At 31.1% G+C, this 11,536-nt stretch overlaps 1 long non-coding RNA gene across 2 annotated transcripts in view; it reads left to right on the top strand.

Moving 5' to 3' along the window:
• The first annotated feature begins 2,851 nt into the window (after positions 1 to 2,851).
• Positions 2,852 to 11,536, top strand: part of LOC111409041 — a 23,962-nt gene continuing 15,277 nt past the window's right edge. The window contains exons 1-6 of one of the 2 annotated variants that reach the window (XR_002705401.1): positions 2,852 to 3,069; positions 3,158 to 3,302; positions 4,374 to 4,431; positions 4,527 to 4,619; positions 5,055 to 5,160; positions 6,883 to 6,943. This is a non-coding gene — a long non-coding RNA (uncharacterized LOC111409041). The remainder of the gene's footprint in view (positions 3,070 to 3,157; positions 3,303 to 4,373; positions 4,432 to 4,526; positions 4,620 to 5,054; positions 5,161 to 6,882; positions 6,944 to 11,536) is intronic. The other variant, XR_002705402.1, reaches the window with a different exon arrangement.

The raw sequence follows: 11,536 nt of genomic DNA, 5'->3' as shown, positions 1-11,536 counted from the left end.
AATTTTTTTTTTTTTTTTTTTTTTTTTTTTTTTTTTTTTTTTTTTTTTTTTTTTTTTTTTTTTTTTTTTTTTTTTTTTTTTTTTTTTTTTTTTTTTTTTTTTTTTTTTTTAAGAGGTAGGTAGCATGGCCATTCCAATTCCCATTTATTGGGCAGTCTCCTTTTTGCCTTTTTGTTTTGTTACTTGTCGGTTATTGACTTTTGGGTATCTAGTAAGATTATTTTGGTTGGGACAATTCCATATTTCAAATTCAGTCGAAACCTACAATTAATAAATGTCATGAATAAGCTAGAAAATTACACACATAAAGAGTTGTCCATTCTAGCTTCTAGATTTAGAAAACATTGAAGGCCTCAAAACTAAAACTCGTGAACTAAAAGAATGAGTTATAACCACCGGTTAATTAATAGATCATCTTTTATTATGCTATAACTATTTTTTAGGAATAATTTTTTAATATAGTTTTTATCGCACTGATCTTGATTATGGCAATGAACATGCATTTGTAATTTAGTTGAGGCAAACTAAATTTCTCTTTCTCAATGAATTGTTAAACTCGAACTACAAGATTCTCTATGTATGTGTGATAAGGGGGAAGGGAGTTATGGGCAAGTAACTGAACTTCAATGCGTATTGAAGAGGTTATCCTTTAAATATTCAAGTATTGGGTCTTTAAGCCAATTAGTTGATCATGTATTTTATAATACGCTATCAATGCTTTTAAATGTGTTATGGGCAAAAGTTAGTTGAAAATTGATGTGAAAACTTGAATTGAAGAGGTTGCCATATATGTCTTGAAGCTATGGGTCTCCAAACTATTGAGTTGACATGTTTTGTATGAAGAGATACAATAGGTAATTAATGCTTTCATTAACCCATTAACATTTCAAGAAATGCAAATGGAAAGTCCCCAAAAAAAAAATAAAAATAAAAAACACACACACACACACACACACACACACACACACACACAAGAAAATCGTTTCCCATTCCAAAATAACTTTAAAAATAATTTGATGTTCAGTTACATGTATAGATAATTACTTTGATTAACGTCATGCATTGTCTGATTATTAAACTAATTAGCATTTCATTTGTTCCTTTTTCATATTATCGTTAATAGTAATAGAACTTGGAATGGTTTCGTAATGCACAATGGACTTTGTCATTTGTACCACTGAATTTATACACCTTAGTTGCCCTTGCATTATTGTCTACAATGCATTGGACGAAAAAAATTGTTTGAAATTTAAAATATCCAAATTGGATACTGCTACGTGGCAAAGTGTAAATTATGTAGCAAGATTCTTGCATGATTTACAAAATGGATTCACATTGTGTTCTTTTTCTTATAATTTGATGCAAGTCACAATCCTACAACTTTTAGAAAAACGAGACCATGAAGTATGTAGCAGTAAATTATTGTGCATGTTTTGTTTTGGTTACCATATATGCATCTCTAGTAGGGCTGCACACTATTATATTATTGTATTTGAATAAAAAAAAACAATACAAGCAATCCCCTTGTCACTATTGGAGGTAGAATCCGTGCACTTTTCTAGGTGCTTATAATGATTTGAAAATCTTTTAATCAAAGAATTTAATTATGTTCATCCAAACATCTAATTTGATTAACCCAATTAACAATCCCACTAACTTGAATAATTTAGATAACGCTAAACAAAATTAAATAAGGATGCTAAAATATCCTTCAGGATATTGATAATTCAATGCACTAGTGCAACAAGACTGTCCTAAAAATTTAATGTACCAAGTTGCTTGCACGTTTGTGTAAATAAGGAGTCGTCTATAATGGAAACCTATAAGTACTAGGATCTTAAAAATGGAAGAGAAAAGGGTGCTTTTAATTACATTTGATTGACCATAAGGTCAAGAGAGATCATCTATTAGAATTTTGAAGTTTTTACTAGCACACACACACAAAATTAGGGGAAATTACATAGTAATATATGTTATAAATACAATGAACATTGAACTACGTGCTGAGCACCATGGGGAGGAATGTCAATTTCAAGAATCTTGTGGAAAGTGTTTAATTATTAGAAGGGATGTCAAAACACGTCATTAGGACAAAAAATTTATTGTTGTTTAACTATAGTAATCAGTTGTTAAGGCATATTCCAATTGAATTAGAATGTTTCTAAAGTTGTAACATGGTCCAATTTAAGGAAACAAAGATTACATGTTGAGATTTTAGAAAAGGCTTTGTTGATGATCAGAGAACAGAGAGTGAGTGGTTTTTTTTTTTTTTTTTTTTTACATATTTCTGTGTTTGAAGTGTTAAGAAATACGATACACGTCTTACTTATGAATGACTAAGAAGTATGATTATAATTTTTGACTCGAGAGTGTAATGTAAATGCATGTAAAAGAAAGGAAAACTGAGGATGGTGGTGCCAAAATCAAAGAAATAGCACAATCTTAAAATTTAAACCCAGGAAATATAAATTTATTCAAATCCAATTTATGTCGACTTGTTTGTTTACAAAGAATTAAAAAATGAATACAAATACATATTGTAAAATAATTTATTGAAGATAATCGTAAAAGGAAAAAAAGCATGAAATGAAGTAAATTATTTTCTACTTGTACGTATATAGCTTTGAAAAATGGACCATAATTTATTTTTGCAAATTTTTTTGTCAATTAATGTAATGTTAATATTTGATACCCTATTAAGTCAAAAATATCTGTCTAGAAAAGTAAAATCAAAAGAAACAAAAAAGCGCTATATATATTCGTTGAGGAATCTGCCAGCATCATTGTACCTTTCAAAAAAGCGCTATATTTATTCCCAAAAAACAGACGTTACATACTGCTTCCTCTTTTGAGCAGAAAGAGCTCTGTGCAAATCCACTACATAGCAACCTATGTCATATTCTTGATGCTTATTAAATGATATTGAATGCTAGATTGGGACGGTAGAGCAAAGTGGGGATAAAATCGCATATGGGCACTCCATAAAAGAAGAGGCCATTCCCATTCCAGATCAGTCTGCCATTACTAAGGAAATGTCAGCATTCTGATTGATGGTGTCCTTTATGAAAGGTCAAGTATTTTATATTTTTACTGGCTTATTTAAAAGTGAATGAGATTTTCATCATGAATTTATACGAGGATTGAATATTTGCTGCAGATTGTGGCCCCTATTTTCGCCTCTTATGGAGTTGAGAACCCATTATATGCAGTTATCCAGCTTGACCACTATGAGAAGTGAGCTCGGTATGATCACTTTAAACAAGACCTTTGAGGAACGAGACACTCTCAACGAGAAGATAGTGGTGAGATTTCTATACATTATTTTTTGATGTTTTGTTGTTTATCTCGTTATGATATTGTATAGGATAAGTCTCAAAATGAGATTATTAGTGTGATTTCTCTACTTGTCTTAATCGAATTGGTTTGAAATTTAAATTTGATTTGTATAATGTGCTCTTTGAATCTTGCCCTGCAACCTTTCTTGAGGCTTTCATGTAATGGGTGCAAGTTCTTTTTGCTGCCAGTAGAAGTTAGTTTTGTGGATCAAACAGAGTTTCCAGAAAGAATTTTATATAGCTAACCACAAATTTATTTGGAACAAAATTTAGTATGCTGTGTACATGAAGCTTCTTATCTAATCTCCAACAAACAAATCTCTTTACTTTTATAGATACTTCTTGAGCAAGTGTTTCTTATTAAACAAGTGGTTTATTGAAAGGAAATGTAGTGGTTACAGAATGATAATGTAACATTGGAATTTTGAAAGCATTCAAAGGCAGTGTTGTCTTGTGCAATTATAAGGGATGTATGTCATTTCTAAAATAAGAAATCATCTCCTAATACAAAGCATCTATGTCGATTTTCATGGGATTTAAGTAGGCAAGTATTTTATAATTTTCTCTGTGTGCAATTGAAAATGTGTGTAAATCTGTGTGTAAGAGTGGCTCATCAACAGAAATTTCAAAAACAAGTACTTTTAAATATGTGAAATATTTATTATGTACAGGTGTGGACAAAATAAGGCCAGTATACACTATTATGGATGGTATGGTGAGTTATGCTAAAAGCCTAAAAACGCTCGTGTATTTGAGCTTTAAACTCTGAAAAAAAATTCGAAGGACATCAACAAATGTTTACCATTTAAATACCAATTTTGAGAGTGCTTTCTTGGTGACAGCTTACAAGCTATCATAAATGGTTGATACACATGTAATCATAGAAAATCTGTTCCTCAACTGGTTGTCGTCTGCTATTGTTCTTTAAAATCAGATATCTGTTCTAGTTCATTTGGTAGTTTACATAGTATTAATGACCTGTTTGCATAATTGAGTTCTATTCCATTGAACTTGTCTTTGCAATTTTATTCCTTGCAGATAGCCATCAACGATGCTGCAAAAGACTCGGGTTTGAAATGTCTTCGTTACGAGATAAGTGAGCGACCTGTATGCTGAAATGTCTTTGGTTAAAAAAATTCCTCCTGATTTCCCTGGCAGCTTATTTACTTATCGAAATGTTTCCTTTTCCAGGGGATATATCACCGCCACATGGAGTTAGGGCAGCAGTGGAGATGCAGGCAGAAGCAGAGAGCAAAAGGAGAGCTCAGGTTTTGGAGTCTGAAGGTAACTGGTTTTCCTTCTATCTTTTCTACTGAGAAATTCACATTTAGCCTTGTGTTCGGTCTTGAAATGTGGCATCTAGCATATAATTTGATGTACCACATGGAGGATTACCAGTTGAAAAATTATATAAATGTGCAAGGAACAATGCTATCTTTCAGCCAGACGTTATTTGTAATGATTCAAGCTGTCAAGTGAGGCTTTAATCGTTGTCACATATGATATCTTGTTCACATGTGACTACTCCTTTTCTTTCATTTGCAAGTCTTTGACATATTATTCTGTATTTCTAGATATAGTGTTCTGTTTGTCTGTGATATTTCATGGGTTTCAAAGAATGCACTCGATTCATTATTTGAAAAAATGAAATTAAATTACATCATTAGGCTGTCGAAATAGTATTAGACTTACTTGGCAATTCATTCTGTTAAAATTCAGGTAATTAGCTCAGCCTTAATATGGGAATTTGGTGATATTGCTGCAAAGGTGGTCACACTTTCCACTGCCAAAAGGCAAAAACCATCAGTCTTCAATCTCGTCCCGTGTATGTCTTCTAATCTTTCCTCTTCTTAGTGGGATTTGAATATTTTAATTGGGTTTTGTTTGCGCTATTTTTCATTTTTCGTTTATACGTCGGTTCTTCGACGTTACATATAAGCATTGGATCATTCTCAGGTATTACACTGTTGGATTTACTTTCATCATAGCTTACACTGTTAAATACTTAATTAAACGCTGTTAAACTATTTTCTACTTGTACGTATATAGTTTTGAAAAATGGGCAATAATTTATTTTTTCTTTCTTTTGTGTTGATTAATGTAACGTTAATAATTGATACTTTGTTAAGCGAAAAATATCTTCCAAGAAATGAAAAATAAAATCAAAAGAAAGAAAAAGCCCTGTCGATAATTAAAAACTATAATGATTTTAATGATAATAAGAATTTGCTAAGAGTTCAAAATGGAAATTCGGATGTTAATAGAATGATGTCTTGTGGGGTTTAATGAGAAATTCATCCAACTAATTTAATCATTTAACAATAATTAAAATGAGAATGGAAATGTTAACTAAAGAAATTTCTTTATATGGATTGCAGGTATCTTTCTGTGTATTTATTTGTGAAATAAAGAAATTACAGTGTGTGTGATGTAAAAGCATGAGAAAAAAAAAAAAGAAAAATGGGGGAAAAATGGGGGAGGGTAGTGCCAAAATCCATAAACATTTTTCATCAATTTACAATTTCAAAATGCATTCTAACCCCAAAAAATGGGGCTCATACATATATTTAATAATTCTTTTGAATAAATGTTATAAAATCAATAAAACATTAACAAATTCCATTCTATGAAAAGAAAAGTTATGAAATAGGAAACATAACTAAAGATTGAAACGTAATGAATAACTATATTCTAATAATTTAAATGCACTTGATCTACTTTTGAATTGATTTTTGAAAAAAAGAAAAAAAGAAAAAAAAAAAAAACCTGGCACTTTTCTATTGGACTGTGGATCTCTAAGGCTTAGTTGTGTGGCGCTAGGCTTGGCTATAGTGGGGGCTTGGACTATTTATTGTTCTACCTGATTTTCTTGTCTCTTCATTTTTAAGTTGTGTATGGGAAGATTACATGATATATAGCTTGAGGAGTTCTGTTTGAATGAACTTGAGGTGTAATATGGGCTCCAATTGATTAGATTGATTTCTTCGTTGTTCTGATATTTCTACTTGGCATTTGGTATTTACATTTATTGATGTTATATTTCTCTTCAATTTTCAACATAACATTAGGCAAATATATAAGATTAAAAAGGTATTAGGGATGGCAACTTACTCCACCCCGAACGGGTTGGCAGGGTGGGGCGGGGCGCGGGGCAAGGATGCCCCAACCCCGTGAAGAAAAAAATAAAATTAAAAAATTAAAAATAATTTTATTTCTAAACAATTTATCCGTTAAAAATCCATTTTGAATTTGTATTTTATTTTCTAATTATGACATAATTCGAAACTTTCAAAATGTCAAAAAAATTAAAAAAATTAAACGGGACAACAAATGAGGCAAAAAGTTGCCCATCCCTGAACCCGCCCTGTTGCCATCACTAAAAGGTATCCTGTAAAAACTTAAATTGCAATACATTATATGTTTTTGAGAAATACAATTACTGTTTTATCTAGGATTTAGGAATAATCTTTGCTCAACATGTTTTATTCATTGTTTTCATCAGGTAAATCATTTTTTTGATGATAGTTGGTTTCTTGTTTTTCATCAGTATCCAACACCGCAACAAAATAACTAATCAAACCATCAAGTCTGGAAGCGGACTTCGTCAGGTTTGTTATTTTACCGAGGTTTTTATTTTTCAATTTTATGTCATATCATAATTTATATTTTATATTGAAAATTTTGGTTATTGAATTATGAATTTATGTTTCTTGAAATAGGGATACTGGTGTTTTGATTTTTTTTTGCTATCCTATTGTGTTTGGTAATGTTGATATGAAAAATGAAAATTTTAGGGTTTCTTTTGATATGAAAATGAGAATTTTAAGGTTTCTTTATTTTTTTCATGAACATTGTTACGACGGTCTTGGTGACACTTCCTACTCAACAAAGTTTTGCTTGCCATTATACGTCATTGGAAATATAACCAACTATAAAGTAAATTCCTTGGCCTCTCCATTTAAATAAAAAAAAAAGTCAATAATATACTATCATTATATAAAAAGCCTAATTCTAGCTTCGATTGGCGTTGAATTGATTGTTAAGAATTTTTCGAAATTCAAAAATTGAATTGAAATTTCGTGTTCGAAATTGATGATTGTTGTCACGTGGATCCGTTAACGAAATGATTTTGTACTAAACGTAAATTAAATCGTTGGTTTCAATATTTTAACTGCATATTGAAATGTAATTGGATCATTCTTCAAGGTTTACTTAAATTTTTTTACTCACTGTCACTCTTACTCTCTAGCCTTAGCTATCACTGTGTCACTCTCACTCTTAAGAGTTGATTTTAGACATTTGCTCATAACTTTGAACATTAATGTTCTAAAACATTTTGACATGTAGAGATTGAGTTGAATAATTACAGTATCAAAAAGAATCTAAAATGCATCTCATGAGTAATAAGTTTGAATAGTTTGAAGATAATGATTTTTCATGTCCAAATATTTTGACAAAAATTAACTCTGATTATATTCACGCTTGCTAAAATATTTAATTTTTTAATTTGATAGATAGAACCTACTCAATTGCTTTTAAATTTTTTTAAAACTAGATCTAGGAACTTACACAATTTTAATTTATATATTCAAATGAGTTCTTTGAAGCAATCGAGTTTCATATGGAGTTAATGATAATGAAAATTAAAATAAAGTAGATTACATATGTTTGATATCCTATATTATTCAAATCCTTTTTCATAGAGCCAAAAGTTATAGGTAAACGACAATTTTTTCCAACACGAGGCCACTATGAATCTGCCTTAATCACAGCAATGGGCTCCTAACAGAATGTATAGATGACTTCCATAAAATATATCCCTAGACATTGGTTATGTAAGAGATAGTATCTCATTTGCTAAATGTAACTTTAAATTTTAACTTCTTGTTCAACTCTGAGAAATTAAGACTACAAGGTTTGACAACCACATTAACACCATGAGGTGAAAGAATATTCACAATGTATAATGCATTAGCCTCACCAACATTAGTTACTGTGCTGGTATACGTCTAACTTGTTAGTTCGATGACTATAAAAATCGATGGATAATTCGGTTGTCCTTCCAAAATACTTGATTCATCTGAGCAATTCACTTTATGTTATAAAATTATGTCCATTTGTCTATTTGTATATTTCAAACCACATAGATAAGGAATGTAGTCTTGAGGTTCAATATCATAAATTAACCCAGGATCATCAACCTTGGAAGGGTTGACATAATCAAAAACGACAACAAAAATGTCGACTGGAACGGATTTCTCGTCTTCAATGGAAGCATTATTAAGTTTTACAATATTAGTACTAGTCATAATTCTTGACTTAATGAAGACGTAAGAGAAAATTGGGGTGTGTGCCTGGGAGCAAGACTGCGACACCATCAAGGTGTGGACATGACATCGAGGTACGAGATACCATGTTGAATTTAGATTTTGCACTAGTAATGTTCTAAACGGACAAAGGCCATACCTTAAGAATATTTACACCAAGTCTGATGACATCGGGCTTTAGAATTCCTGGGCTAACCTAATCGGGACATCTAGACGAAAAAAATGCCACTATTGTAGCATTTTTAGCGCCAATTATTTTTCCATTGAACACTATTGTTGCTGTTGGTTTAGATATCAAGTTTTTATAGGCTAGTATCTTTTGCTGACCCTCATAATTGACATTTGTTGTTGGAAGAACATAAGGGTCGAAAAATGTACTAAGTTCCCGATCCTCTACGTTCATTAGAACCATGATTGCACCATCAGCGTTCTTCAACACTTGTCTTTGAAAAATTCTGGATATCATAACATCTAATTTGCAAATGACTATTTTTCTTTGACATCAACACTTCTCAACGATAAAGGAGTGCAATCTGCGGTTTTTGAACCACCAGAATTCAATTCAGGGAAAACAATAGGCAATTGATTTTTTATGAAATGCTGGTTCTCCTTCAAGCTCTTCGTTGTTCCCTAGAACAACCATTGCTAATATTTTACTATTAATGGCTGTTATAGGGAACAACGGGAAGCTCGAGGGAGACTCAACATTTCAATCAAAAGATTTCCATAAAAAACAATTGCCTATCATTTACCTTGAATTGAATTCTGGAGGTTCAAAAACACCAGATTGTACACCTTTGTCATTGAAAAATTTTGATGTCAAAGGAAAGGTAATCCTTTGTAAAGTAGATGTTACGACAACTAGAATTGTTCAAGAACAAGTGGTGAAGAGTGTTTATGATGCTGTCATAGTTCTTATGAATATGGAGGATCGATAATTGAGTACATTTGTCGATCCTTATGTTCTTCTAGCAATAAATGTGAATTATGAGGGCACGCAAACGATACTAGCATGTACAAACTTGATATATAAATCAACAGCAATAATAGCAGTCAAGGGAACACTAATTGGCACTAAAAATGCTCCAATAGTGGCATTTTTTTGTCTAGAGATCCCAATCAGGTTAGCTCAGAAATTTTAAAATCCGATATCATCAACTTGGTATGAACATCCTTGCGGTATGATCTTTGTCAGTTGAAAACATTACCGGTGCAAAATTTAAAATCAACGTAGTGTCTTGTATCTCGATGTCATGTTCACACTCTAGTGGTATCATGGTCTTGCTCCAGAGCACACACCCCAATTTGTCTCTTGTCATCAGTAAGTCAACAATTATGACTAGTGTCGATATTGTAAATTGCAATAATGCTCCCAATAAAAACGAGAAATTCGTTCAAGTTGACATTTCTGTTGTCGTTCTGATTATGTTAACCCTTCCAAAGCTAATGATCCTAGGTTGATTTTGATATTAAATCTCAAAACTATATTCTCTATCTATGTGATCTGAAATACACAAATAGACAAATAAGGACGATTTTACAACGTAAAGTGAATTGCTTAGATGTGTCAAGAATTTTGGAAGGGCAATTGTACTATTTGTCGTTTTCGATAGTCATTGGACTAAAAAGTTAGCCGTATACCAGGACAGTAACACATGTTGGTGAGGCCAATGCACTGTACATCGGATATTTTTCACCTCATGGTGTTAATGTGGTTGTCAAACCTTATAGTCTTAATTTCTCATAATTGAATGAGAAGTTAAAATTTACAATTACGTTTAGCAAATCAGTCACTATTCTTACCTAACCAATGCTCGGGGATATATTTTGTGAAAGTCATCTATACATTATGTCAGGAGTCCTATTGCTGTGATTAAGCCAGATTTGTAGAGGCCTTGTGTTAGAAAAAAATTGTTGTTTAGCTTTAATTTTAGGCTCTATATGAAAAAAAAATTGAATAATATAGGATATCAAACATACTAGTCTACTTTCTTTTTACTTTCCTTATCATAAACTCCATATGAAACAAAATTGCTCCAAAAAATTCATTTGGAAATATAAATTAAAATTAAGTTCTAGATGAAGTTTAAATTTTTTTAAAAACTATTGAGTATGTTGTATCTCTCAAATTAAAAATTTAAATATTTTAACAAGCGTGAATATAATCAGATTTAATTTTGTCAAAACATTTGGACATCAAAAATCATTATCTTCAAACTGATTCAACATTATTACTCATGAAAAACATTTTTAGATTCTTTATGATACTATAATTAGCCAACTCAATCTCTACATATCAAAATGTTTAAAATCAACCCTTGAGACCGAGAGAAACATAGTGATAGCTGAGGTTAGAGAACGAGAGACAATGAGTAAAGAAATTTATGTAACTCTTTGTACAATGATCCAATTTGATTTCAACATGCAGTTAAAATATCGAAACCAAATGTTTAATTTAAGTTTAGTACAAAATCATTTCGTTGATACGTCCACATGACACCGATCATCAATATCTTAACAATTTAACACCAATCGAAGCTAGAATTAGGCTTTTAAATGGAGAGACCAAAAAATCTACTTTATAGCTATTATACTTCAAACCATGTATAATAGCAATCAAAACTTTTTTTGAGCAGGAAGTATCAACAAGGCCATCATGACCATGTTCATGAAAAAAATAAAGAAACCCTAAAATTCTCATTTTTCATATCAATGTTACCAAACACAGTTAGATAGCCAAAAAAAAAAAAACATTTGTCTCTATTTCAAGAAACATAAATCCATAATTAAATAACAAAATTCTTCAAGATGAAATATAAAATGTGATATTGCGACATATAAAATTAAAAAGAAGAAAATCATTAAAAACAAGCC

The sequence above is a fragment of the Olea europaea genome, chromosome 14 (genome assembly GCF_002742605.1).
Source record: "Olea europaea var. sylvestris chromosome 14, O_europaea_v1, whole genome shotgun sequence".
Classification (NCBI taxonomy): domain Eukaryota; kingdom Viridiplantae; phylum Streptophyta; class Magnoliopsida; order Lamiales; family Oleaceae; genus Olea; species Olea europaea.
The sequence above is the reverse complement of the archived record's forward strand: the minus strand, read 5'-3'. Positions and strand labels throughout refer to the sequence as shown.